Genomic DNA, 13,674 nt, shown 5'->3' on the forward strand with positions numbered 1-13,674 from the left:
TGCAATCTTTTGGGAAGAAGACCTAATAACCATTCAGGTACTGTGGAGTGAGTTGTATTTTTATTATATCATTTTTCCTTTTACTATGGACATGCCGAAACATCATCTCTTGACTCCCAAAGGATAAATAACCTCTACCAGAGGAACCTGGAAAACTCTAAACTTGGAAATCTTATGGTAGAGACCAAGCCCAACCCCAACAAGACGGAGCTCTTCCTACCAGAAGAAATTCTAGCAGCAGTAGAAAACTAGATCACCAAAGCCTTAGACATTCTCACCCCACTAAAGTGCATCACCCTGTCAGAAAAAAAGACTTCAGCAAGATGGTTCACATCCTACCTATGAACACTGAAAAAAATAAATCTACCTGAAAAAAATATGGAGAAAACACTACAACACAAAAAGCGAGATCAAAAACGGATCTGCCATTTACAAAGCAGAAATCCTTAAATCAGGGAAATGTTAATATTTCAAAAGAATCAATAATGCATCTCGTCCAAAGAGAATTTGACCAAATCATTACTGAGATTATAAACCCAGTTTCCAAAGCACCTTCACATACCCCACCAACTATTTCAGAAGCAAGTACTAATTATACTCCAAGCCATTCACACTGCAATAAAGAACGGAATTGGAAGCAACAGTTGAAGTTCGGGCAATAACCCCCCCACCCCCTGTTGAACAGCTTTAAAGCAGAATCCAAACTAGTCTTCAAATGAATTTGTAGTACTTAACCAAGCGCGTTCTCTGACCCCTGTCCTTCGACAATTCTACAAAGGGATTATTAACGAAGAAATGTCAGCTTTCTACTTTCACAAATTAATGAACTACTTACTTGTATCAAAATTGGTGCCAACAGCTTTCAAGACTGCATAAGTCACTCCACTTATAACAAAAACACCACAGTGTGAAAGCAAAAGAAAATATCGAGGCTGAGTACCCCAAAAGGAAATACACTATACACAGGTTTATAAAGATTCTCGGATCTTTATTCAAACAACTGTACAGTTTACAAAGAAACAAAGTATCAGATAGCTATCTGGCCCTCAGTACATCACAGTGAATACCAGCCCTTTCGGTGTGAGAAGTGAGAGGTACTGGACGTCTAAACGTTTGCCTCTTTGGTACAGTTTCCAATCGTAATGTCCAACCCCTCTGCAGGTTAATAATTTCAGTCTAGGGTTCCTGCCGAGTTCACCTCTAATTTATCCAACTATATGCATGTGGATTATGTCCAGTTTGTACCACAACAGATTACAATGGCAACAGTGTATCTTCGAATTTAACATTTGAGCCTTAATACACCTCCTATACAATGTAGTTCAACAAGAGTTCACGTTTAGTATTTAAACAACATTGTGTTTGATGTATGTCCGCGGATCAGGCTTGTTGCCGTAGGTAATCCTCGATCTATAGGTCAACGTAGGACAAGGTTCTAACATTTGGCCTACGGGCAGTTTGGCCATTAACTCTATGCGAAGGTCAGGGCGGCTTGGTTACAAGTGGGAAAACACTGTCACCATTTTATAACCAAGAGTGATTTTTGAAACAGGATTCAAAATGGCGGGTGTACCCAAAATGGCGGCTAGGTCGATCTAAGGATCGCAACCTTGCGACGCGGATTTCTTCGCAGAGCGACTGGGCTTAGGCCAATATATACAATAAAGAAGGTACGATATTATCTCGTTTAACAGAAGATCCCTCCAACTTTACTATCTTGAAAATACCATAGCCAGCTGAAATTCTAGAGACGGTTAAAATTAGACCAGTAGGTGCTAAAAGCTGCTCCTGGGTATCGAGCATTAACCAGTGATCAGAAACTAGCACTGGGGAATGAGGAGCTCATACATGGGGTTCCCCAAATCCAACTTGTACATAAGATGCAAACCTCTTTTTGGCAATTCTTTACTACTCCTTATGCTTTAAATATTGTTAAATTCACATATGTGTGTTTGTTTGGCGTCCACCTACAGAGCCAAACGTAGCTACTGATAGCTCTTGGTGTCATGCTAACCAGGCTGTTCTAGGCCACACGCAGGAGCTAAATAGCTTCCAGCTCCCCTCAATTTAAAACCCTGTAGAAAGCTATGGTATATAGTAAAATATTGCAGTGTATAAGAGTCTAATCACATACTAGATGGTCTTGGACCTTTGAGAGGCACCAAAGTGGCACAGGTTTCTATTTGGCTTGACTTCAAAATCTTAGCAGATGACATCACCCTTACACTTGTACTCCATGACATTTCAGCAGCCTTCAATAATGGTATTCTCATCTCATGCCACACCTGAACACCACCTCTATGGCCTTTAGAAACTAGTAACTATCGCAAACCATCTAAAGTGATCGAGAACCTAAGCATATTACTGCATAATGGACTTCTGCTGGAACTCCAAGTCAACATAATACTCAAAGTGTTTCTACCATCTTTGCTCTATCCAACACATTATGCCCAGCTATGCTTCGTGTACAGAGGGCTGGCTGTCATCTCCCTGATGTCTTTTAAGAATCAACCACACAAATAGCTTTTACTTGGGTATTCAGGACTACTCACAAAAAAAACTTCAACTGATCCAAAGCACAGCAGCATGACTAATCTATTTCTCAGCAGGAGGAAACGACTCCGGCCCTCAGAGCACTCATCAAAAAAGGATCATTTTCAAGTCCCTCTGCATCGCGCACAGAAAACTTGAAGGTCCAGGAGCAGAATTCCTTAAACACAAAATCTTGCCCAATCAGAGACCTAAGATCCAGAAATTACCTTTTAGAAACCAGAAGGTTTTGTCAAGAAGACCCAGAGGCTCTAACTTTTCCACTATGGTGGTCAAAAACTGGAACACACTATCAAAAGAAATGGGAATTGAACAGGACCACCGCAAACTTTGTAAAAGTCTAAAGACCTGGCTTTTAATGTTCAACAGACCAAAGGTGTGACCTACACCCATCAAGCAGTGTAAAAAACATTTCACACTACAGATGCAGTACACCACCTTTGGCAAACACATACCTACACTATAAGCACAGGGTCACTTCTCTGGACACAAAGCAGCCCATGCCTCCTACATTTCACACCTAGAAAGCTAACGTACGCAAAGCTCAAGGCACTTCTGTTCTGAAACCTCACCACAAAGCACTGCAATCTTGCCTTTTCCCTTTCCTACCAAGTAACCAAACCCACCCATCTTTCAGATTCGACAGAGTGCCTGGAGGCCATTCATAAAGCAGTTGAGCCTGGTACACGTCCTTATAACCTAAGGCTGTGACCTCCCAAATCTGAATCCCTTGGTGTGGGCAGGTTAACATTCTTATATGGAGTATTTCGCAACATTGTTTAAAGTGTCTATTGATGACAAACTGGATGATGGGCAGTTGAGTGCTCGTATTACAACAAGCATCAGAATTTTCTTCTAAAATTTAATACTTGAGGATTCCTAGCAAGTTAACTGGTTCTGTGAGTCACATGTGTTGTCTAAAATGATATTGTGGTGATTGATTAAAATACTGTTAGAGCAAACTTTGCTACAAAAGATCTCTAGTTGTGGATGTCTGCCTAATTTGTGGTTCCAAACATTCCAATTTTTAATAGCTGTTTTGTAGTGTATCAAGTATTTCTGCATTGCTTATTTCCAGATTAATGTTGGTCCAGGACTTCGCAGTTTGAACTGATTTATTCTGGGGACCTTCAGTATTTTGGGATTGAATGAGCAAAAAGTCTGCCTGACAGTGTGGCACTTTTAGTCACAATTCTATTGTAGAAGGCGCCTTGAAAATGCTCAATAAAAATACAAATGTAGGTTTTCTCTTTTGCTTTCAGATATGCCAGAAGTGGCTAGTGTGGTAATTTAAATCCATCATTCTTCAATTATCAACTAGGCATTTACTTGCCACTGTAGAATATTGATGTATTTAGTTATTGGCTCACACAGATGTGGCATGCAAATCTCACACCCCCATTTATACAATTCCCACCCCACAGTTCTGGGCAAGGAACAGACAGTGAGGCAGTCAGAAATTGAAATGTGTTTAAAAGAATAATGTAACTTGTATAGCAAATCCAAAAACCTACATGAATCCCTCTATTGTCAGTCCATACAAGCATTCACTCTTAATTCAAACAGTCCTCATGCAGATATGTTATTCTAAACTATACTGGGCATTATAATTAATCCTATGAATTCTTTGATCTCAAACGCAATTTTGCTTCAATACTAACATTTCCACTTCTCGACCATTGTGTTCATATTTACCTGAAAATCCTTCAAGCCACTTTTTAGAATACTAGTTTTTCTCTACTATCAAGACCAGTATGGTTTTGGGGAAAGTTACTTGACAACATTTAAAATACAATTACAACAGATTTACCTCCCTATATATCCTCCCTATATGTGTGAGGTGGTGAATATGTATAGGCTAGGTGCAAGCCACTTGACTGTAGACATTGGCCAGCTTACATTTGTTTCCTGTAGGTATGCATTTGAAATAATAATCTCAGGTATTTGCAACTATACTCTGAATTCGCATGCATATAGTGGTCTCAAAATATGCCGGTGCACCTTTAAAAAAAATCATGCATGTGTGACTAGAAGTGTTACTTGCAGTTTGTACTCGTATGAGTTTGTGTGAGACTGGTAATACAGCTGAGTATGTAGTTTCAAATGCATGTGTCTGTGTGTACTGTTTTGAATCTACTTGCCTGTGCAAGCTTTCATCGATATGTCTGCACAACTTTAATACAGCTGTGTTTGGTTTTCAGCCTGCATGTATTTTCTGGCTGAAGATCTACTATTGCCCTATAACGCGTGCATTGTTAAAAAAAAAGTTTTAAAAACTTCTCTTCCACATTACACATGAGTCTGCCTGTGCATTGAAAGACAACAGAATGCAGGGGGTTTGCACTTCACACAATTGTTTTTATGTATATAATTAATTCTTTACACTCATTTGTCTCGCACCAACATCTGGTCTATGGCCTCCCCGGCTGCATTAATCCGCAATATCCCGCTTGGCAATAGTATTTTGGAACAACACTATAACCCAAGATTACTCTGGAGCGGCTTAAACCACAATTTATGTTTTGAAATGGTACTTTTCAAAGGCAATCCCACATTAAAGTGGCACCAAGTGCATTCTGTTTTAATTGAATTTTGTACATAGATAAGGGTACACAGTGCATTGAGATGTTTACCCAGGTCAATCTATGGAAAGTTTGCGATTGGTTGGGTTTTGATTTACCTTTTTTAATGTTGCTTCTGATTTTGGAGAGTCAGCCAGGAATAGTCAGCCTGAAAGCCCTCTATCTGGTAGCTTACCTGCAACCCAAATTTCAAGTTAGACTGGTCATCCTCATACACCTTGCAATGGGCTGATCTCCAGTCTGGTTGGGGTCAATCCCCTGTGTTCATCTGCTCATATTCCATAATTTTCTTCTCTCCTATGTGCATGCAAATATATATCCTTTTGACTCCAACTCTGCCTTGTGACAGAGGTGTGGTTTCTCCAGTTCCAAAGTTGGGACAGAAAACCACTCCTTTTGGGAGAAGCCTTTTTTCTTTTAGGACTCCTTTCTGATTAAAAATATGCAAAATTAATAAAATATTTTCAGATTCCGTACATCGATGCGCACATTTAGAGCCTTTTTCCGCCTTCCCGCATATTCGAAATGTGGCATGGTATATATTTTTTACATGAGGGATGTTAGCATGTGCCACACTTACATGGAATTATGAAGCTTAACAAGTGCCACACTTGAATGGAATTAGGAAGACTAGCAAGTGCCACACTCGGAGAGCACTGTGAACTTCAGGCTGGGTCGCACCTAGACAGGATTGTGAATGTTAGCATGCGCCAAACATAGTACTGTGAATGTTAGCAGGTGCCACACTTGGATGGAATTATGAAGATTACCAAATGCAACACTTAAATGGAATTGGGAATGTTAGCATGTCCCACACTTAAATGGAACTGTGAATGTTGGTTTGTGCCACACTTGGATGGACTTGTGAACATTGGCCTGTGCTGCATCTAGATAGGATTTTGAAGGCTTGCAAGTGCCACACTTAGAATTAATTATGAAGGTTAGCAAGTGCCACACTTAGACAGAATTGTGAATGTTAGCATGTTGATGTCGTATAACCCACTAACCAAAAAGCTCAAACGTTCTGCTTACTTATCTCACTCAAACAACTCACACAACCATCTCTCGCACAACAAGCAGCACGCACTTCACCACACTGCAACAACCCATAAGCCGGACCAACAGCATACGAGATACGAGCACTGACATCAATCCGATACTCGCACCAAAGCTCAGAACCCAGTGTATACTGAGTTGAAGCTGTCAACAGAACACCACCCCTCTCACTATCCTACTCCCTCTTCAACTTACTAACCCATCCCACCTTCTCGTTTACAGATCCGCCAGAGTGCCTGGGGACCAACTCCGTTGGTGACACTGCGCGGTACAAATTCCTTTAACATTCTGCTAGATATTACTTCTTTTAAGTCCTGCTGTGCTCCGAGCGTTGCCCCTGTTTTGAATCTGGCTGCCCTGTGAAGCTAGCGACTGTTTTAAATCCTGCTGCCTGTGAATGTTGCCACTGTGTTGAATCTAGAAGCCCTGGGAAGGTGGCGACTTTTTAAAAACTCTGCTGCCCTTTGAAATTCTACCACCATTTAAATCCTGCGGCTCTTTGTAATATTGCCACTACTGAATCTAGCTGCGTCCTGAGGTTTGCCACTGTGTTGGCTCTAGCTACCCTGTGAGGTTTGCAACTGCACTGAATCCTGCGCTCTGAAGTTGACACTGCGTTGAATCTAGCTTTCTTACAGGTGGCGGTGCATCGCCTACATACTCCCATTTGTATGCTATTAATACGTTCAGATCAGATGTCTGTTTGCTATGCATAGTTCAGTGATCTTTCCCTTAGCGTGGGCTAATGGAGATTTTACGAGATGCCTGGACTTTGACAAATGATAAGGTCTTTGGAATGCACAGCCCAAGATTCATTAGTAACCTCTCCAGTGGGTTTATAGTGCTGTCTCCTTAGAAACCAGCCTTGAGGATGGTATCTCGAGGCCTACGTTTTTTTGTTTATTACCTTCCTAAACTGGATAGGCCTGGGAGGTTGAATTCTGTGAAGGGTTTCAGGTTCTGCATTTTAAGCTCCAAACTCATACAAGTCCACTTTGAATCTCAAACACAAGGATTCAGTACTTGGGGCTTAGGAACATCCCATATGACTGTAATAGGTTTGACAATCTACATCACATAATAAAATGGCCCTTGAACACACATCACATTTAAATTGCAGACTCTTTTTTATTTACTCCTGACATAAAATACGAACTGCTTTTCTTTGTGTACTGGAGTCTAAAAGCATTTCACAGATGATATCCCAAACTTTCTTATATCTGTATCATGTTCTTCCACAAACATTCTTAACGTGCTGAATTCTTTTAGGAAGTAAATGCATTCAAATGTTTTGTGCCTGTCTTTTAAATGGGCATAGTTCTTCTTTGGTTCTCAGCCTTTTACTTTTGAATTGTCACAGTAGCTGAACGAAGATATGATATGGCATTTGTAACGCGCCTATACACAAGTGTTTCAAGGCGCAACGAGGCAGGGAGGGGGAAGAAGGGGAAGACAGACAACGATCCTATTAGGCCAGGTGTCATTTAGATCGCGCAAGTGCAGGGGTAGGGGGGAGGGAAAAGTGCAAGGGGAAGGGGGGGGAAGTGCAGTACAGGGTAAGTAGAATAAAAAATAAATAATGGTGCCAGCTGGTGGCAAGTGCAAGGTAAGGGCAGACAAGTGCTGGGGAGGGGGGGCTGTAGGGATACAGAGACAGTCCCGCAGTGCAGGGGTTGCCAGGGAGGCAGTGCAAGTGGAGAGTGGCTGGGCCAAGGACCGAGGTCGGAGAGAGTGGCCCAGTTGCAGATTCAGTGCAGTTTCAGTGAAGAATTTAGCAGGGGAGAGCGAGAGAGAAAGCAGAAGCAAAGAGGAAAGTTTTGAGGTGCTTCCGGAACCGGAGATGGTTCTCCTCAAGTTTCAGGAAGGCTGTTCCAGAGGGAGGCCCCTGCCGCGGAGAGAGATCTACCCCCAGCTCGTTGCTTCGAGAAGCGGCTGACCCTGAGGGAGTTGGAGACGGATGAGCGAGGGGCTCGGGAAGGAAGATATTTAGGAAGAGAGAGTTGAAGGTATTTAGGCCCCAGGCCCCAGAAGGCCTTGTAGACAATGCAGAGGGTTTTGAACTTAATCCTCGCAGCCACTGGGAGCCAGTGTAGAGATTTCAGTCCTGGAGAGATACGGTCCCTGGGCTTGAGGCCAAGGACAAGTCTCGCAGTCCTGTTCTGGATAAGTTGCAGAGGGCGGAGAGTGGAGGCAGGCAGATTAAGATAGAGGCTGTTACAGTAGTCCAGCTTCGAGAGAACCAGGGCTTGGGAGACAGTGAGCTTCTGGGGGAAGGAGAGGAAGGGAAGAATACCTCTGAGGAGGTGCAGCTGACGTGTGTGTGACTTCTTAGAGATGTCAGATATATGAGGAGAGAAGGAGAGTGTGGAGTCGAAGATGACCCCAAGGTTTTTTGCCTTGCAGGTAGGAGCAGGAAGAGGGCCAAGAGAGGCTGGCCAGAGAGCTGCAGGGAAGGAGGGAGTGGGTGTGCCGATGAGTAGAATCTCAGTCATACTGGCATTAAGGCAGAGGTCATTGGTGGCAAACCATTCCTGGATAGCAGACAGACAGTCGGAGATGAGGGAAGGAGAGGAGGAGGCCGAGGGTAGCCTGAAAATGAGCTGGGTATCGTCCGCATAGCACTGAAAGTTGGGGCAGAGAGCTGCGATGCGGTGGGCAAGGAGTGCCAGATACTGGTTGAAAGGCCAGGGAGAGAGATTAGATCCCTGGGGGACACCACAGGTAGAGAAAAAGATGTCCGAGAGGAAGGACCCCAGTTGGACCTGGGAGGGACGATTGGAAAGGAAAGAGGTCAGCCACGCCAGAGCCTGACCAGTGATACCCAGGTTATCACGGAGACGGTTGAGCAGGATGGCATGGTTGACAGTGTCAAAGGCAGAAGAGAGATCGAGCAGAATGAGAACACACAGAGTGTTGGAGTCGAGGTTCGAGAGCAGGTCTTCACGGATGTTCAGGAGAGCAGTTTCCGTGCTTCTGGCAGCTCTGAAGCCAGATTGATGGTCATGAAGACTACCAACAGATTCAGCATGGAGGTTAAGCTAGGAGATGGCCAGTTTCTCCAGGAGCTTGCCCAGGAAGGGAGTGATGGAGATTGGGCGATAGTTAGTTAGTCAGGCAGGAGGGGGTCGGAAGAGGTTTTCTTAAGAAGAGGGTGCACTACGGAGTGCTTAAGGGGGGATGGGAAGACTCCAGAGGCGAAGGAGTGGTTGCAAAAGTCAGCCAGGGCAGGAGCCAGGGAGTCGATGTGGTCCTTGATAGTTTTGGAGGAACAGGGGTGAACCTGTTTAGACTAGACTTTCATAGATCGGACTTGTCTGGAAACCTCGTCAGCCGATAAAAGGGGAAAGGCAGAGAAGGAGGGAGGAGGGGTGGCTGCAGAAGGGCCGGAGGAAGAGCCGGGAAGAGAGAGAGGGAGGGAGGTGATGGGAAGAGAGTGAGGACAGGATGTCCTGAGTTTTAGAGATGAAGTGAGAGGCCAGTGCAGTGCAGAGGGCCTGGGAGGGGACAGGAGAGGTAGAGACTGCAGCAGGGTTGGCAAGCTCCTTGCAGATTTTAAAGAGTTCGGCCGAATTGTTAGATGCCGCAGAGATGCAGGATTGGATAAGGGCTCTCTTCTTGGTGAGAACGGAGAGACGGTATTGCCTTTGGAGCAGGCGGCAGGCCAGTTTGTCAGAGGATGAACATGAAGCACGCCATTTCCTCTCTGCCACCCTGCACTTGCGTTTTAGGGTGACGAGATCCGAGTCATACCAGGAGTTACATTTGGCTTTGGACTTCAGGCGGATTCTCATGACGGGGGCAAGGATATCAAGAGTATCGGATATAGCAGAGTGGAGCGTGGAGAGGGCTGTGCCAGGGTGTGAGTCAGCCGAAGGGGGAGGGGGGGCACGAGAAGGTGGCAGCGAAAGCCTCAACTGACACGCGCTTCATGGGTCAGATGACCGAGAAGGTGGGTGTCGGTGATGAGGGTGGTTTTGCCTGTGGGGTAGGGAGGGTGAGGTGGGAGGATAGGAGAAGGTGATCACTCCAGGAGAGAGGAGTGGAGAGAGGGACGGAGAGGGGAAGGTCAGAAGAGATCAGAGCATCAAGAGTGTGCCCTGCAGAATGAGTAGGCCCAGACGGGAGAATAGAGAGTGAGAGAGAGTTGCAGAGGTCACGAAAGAGAGCAGTGGGGGGACTGGAGGCATCCAGGTGGATGTTGAAGTCACCAAGAAAGAGGAGTTCAGTGGTTGAGGACAGGAGTGAGGAGGAGAGGTCAGCCCACTCAGAGAGGAAGGAGGAAATTTGACCAGGTGGCCGATAGATAGTAGCCACGGTAAGGGAATGGCTAGGAGAGAGAGAGAGTCGGCAGACAAGACATTCAAAAGAGGAGTAGGTCTGCGTAGGAGTGGCAGGATAAGGGCCACCCCCCCCCCTCCCCCTGAACGGTTGGGCCTGGGCACGGAGAGGATCTTGTAACAGTCAGGTAGGAGTGTGTCAAAGCTGGTGACAGAGCTCGCGTGAACCATGTCTCAGTGAGATCGAGGACGTCAAGGTCCAGTTCCTCAAGAAGGCGACAGATATCAGAGGAATGTTTGGTGGCAGAGCGAGAGTTAAGAGTGGCAATGTTGAGAAGGTTGCCATCCTTGAAGGACTTCCGGGGAGGGGTACAGATCAGAGGTACGCCCTGCGGAGGTGAAGGAGGTGAAGAAGGAGCAAGAGAGGGGGCAGGGAGGGAGGGTAGAGGCAAGGTAGCCCAGGACAGAGGAGGGGGGACAGCAGGAGAGGAAAGGAAGTTGATGAGGCGTGGGAAGCGTCTATCAAAGAGGTGAAGGTTGGCCTGAGGGCCTTGGACCAAGACGGTCCCATTAGCGTAGACATTAATGATGGCCTTAGAGGAGTGGAAGAGGACATCCCAACGGGTGCCACCATTAATGGGAGAAAGGAGAGAGCACAGAGACCATATGAAGGGTCCATAGGTCAGGCGAAGTCACGAAATAGAGGATGTCGGTGAGAGTTTCCTTGGAGCAGGCACTAGTGTAGGTGTCAGCAATATGCAATGTACACCATTTGCTTTACAGGCAATATCTGGTCTTGAACATGATTGTTAATCTAAAAGTAACTTTCACCATATTTACAATGTTATTGGGCACATACGGTGCTATTCTGCATCTGATTTTAAAGTGGGGCCCTTATCACTGACTGGTGCCTCTCTTGCTCTTTCAAGAAGGCCTTTTTCTTTTCAATTCACTTTATTTTAGGCCATTGGCTTTGTTCCAGAGTTTGACACCACCCATCAAAGTTTGAAAGCTACATAGTTAGACTATTGAATGCCTTGCTGCATCAATGGGAGGGATATATATATATATATTATAGTGCGTAAGGCCGAAAAGGCATCTAAGCTCCACCGTTCAAGACTGAAAAACAATTGTCGCCATTACTCAAGCAGATCTGTTTTGAGCTTGCTCTAAATTCTGTGAGTTGGTCTAATGAATGGAGCTCTTTAGGAGGGGAATTGTATGATTTTGTGGCTTGAACGTCCCATGGCTCTTACTCCAAGGAAAAGGACACTGATTAAGGACTGGCAATAGAGTTCTGAGGTTACGAGACGGGCAATAATACTGAAATGTGTGCTGTAAGTATGTAGGACTCATTCCATGGAGAGCCTTAAATACAAACGGGAGCATTTTGAACTTGGTGCATGTAGTTAAAGGAAGCCAATGCAATTTCCTAAGGACTGGTGTGATGTGAGTTGTGCATTGGGTACCCGTGAAGATTTTGGCTTTTATTTATTTATTTATTTATTTATTTTGTGGTCTATCTGAATGCGATATAGTGCATGTTTTGGGTGCTCCCAGTAACAATGCATTACCTTAATCCTTGAACTTATAATATTTCATGCTGTGGGTGCTGCACGACGTTTGGAAATAAGACTTCTATTTTGTTTGAGTATCATCAGGTGGTGGTTTGATTAATTATTTTGTGAACATGTTGCAACATATGTACAAATGCCTGAACTTTAATACTGACTTTGTCGAGGGAGATATCTTTAGGACAATTTGGAAGTAGTGAGCTTGCAGATGGATATAAGCATTCTATTTTTGACGCATTTAGGCCCAGCCATTTGGTGTCCATCCAGTTTTCACATTTTTACACATTTTTTAAGTTATGTTGGAGGTTCTGTTTGAAGAGAGAATATAAATTGTCATGAGTGTAATTTTGGAATTTCACATTTTGGGATACTAGCCAGCCATTACATGGTTTTATGTAAACCGTAATGTAGGCAGGAAGTCACTCTGTAGTACTACAGACTCAATTTTAAGTTCTTCCGATTTGAAGGTGTCCTCTGGTACTTCTTTCTTGTAGAAACTGGATAATTAATTTAGAGGCATTCTCTGAGATTCGGGCAACTTTTTTCAATCCGGTAACAAGTATGGAATGAGCCAAGGTGTCAAAAGCTGCCAGGAGGTCTAAAAGAATGAGTAACGCATTTGAGCCATGGTCCATGATGTTAAAGAGTCGATCTTTGGATTAGGGCTGTTTCTGTGCTTCCACCTGGACGGGAGCCTGATTGTAATTGATTATGTCCCCTAGTGCTTCTGGAGTTGGCCGGTCGCTGCCTTTTCTACATTTTTCAAAAGAAACTGGCACATGTGTGGTACCGTTTTTCATCGGGACACGTGTGGGAACGCGGGAAGGTAGGCCATGTGGTGTTGGCGGTGTGTGGGTGGGTGGCCAGAGCTAAATGTCTGAGAATTGTCTTTTATTTCCAGCCAATTTCAGAGACATTTCCCTCTGTCCACTCACCGAAACACGCCGCCAACAACACATGGCCTAACGTCCCGCGTTCCCACAGTTGTCCCAACAAAAACGGTTCCTCACATGTGTGGGTGCACCTACCAGGGGCACAAAAGGAAAAGGGTAAATCACTGGTAACCCCAAGTCTTTCGGCACAGCACATTTTGTTCATATGGGCAACCTACAGATTTGGGGCTAGGGTGTCGAAGCCAGCAAAGAAAACTGGGAACCCTATGCATTTCTGAAAAGAGGACACCCGTGGGAATCCAGAGGTCTGCCCTCCTCTCTATATTTAATAAATGGAGGGAATCCCTGGGGAATCGCTGCAGGAATGGCATGCCCAAAGTGTTCTTGTAATCAGGTTTCTGTAAGGGCAATTGTGTCGAGGCTCATGCTCGCTAGTCAAACTGTGATTTCGGCAGTAGGTACGGGCCTAACTTTAAGTAGTGCACATTTCAAGGGACGGTTCTGCTTGACATTTACTTTTATTCTGAGCTGTCGGAGCGATTAGTAGTCTTGTCACTGCTTTCCGGGTTTACAAAGGCTCTCGGTTTCAAGCTAGTTTATGATTCTGATTTAGATAATGATTTGAAACAAACCATTGCATTTTTATTCTGGAGAAGGTGTGTAAACCAAGTTCCGATGGGTTCATGGAGAACTTGTGTCAAGGAGACTTGGAAGGTTTGAGCCAAGGGTGGAGGGACACTAG

General features: G+C 44.6%; 1 protein-coding gene across 11 annotated transcripts in view; it reads left to right on the forward strand.

Annotated features, from left to right (window-relative positions):
- Positions 1-13,674, forward strand: part of CCSER2 (coiled-coil serine rich protein 2) — a 1,037,685-nt gene that overhangs the window by 15,528 nt on the left and 1,008,483 nt on the right. The window lies entirely within an intron of this gene.

The sequence above is a fragment of the Ambystoma mexicanum genome, chromosome 8, assembly GCF_040938575.1.
Source record: "Ambystoma mexicanum isolate Mex_15411 chromosome 8, UKY_AmexF1_1, whole genome shotgun sequence".
Lineage (NCBI taxonomy): Eukaryota > Metazoa > Chordata > Amphibia > Caudata > Ambystomatidae > Ambystoma > Ambystoma mexicanum.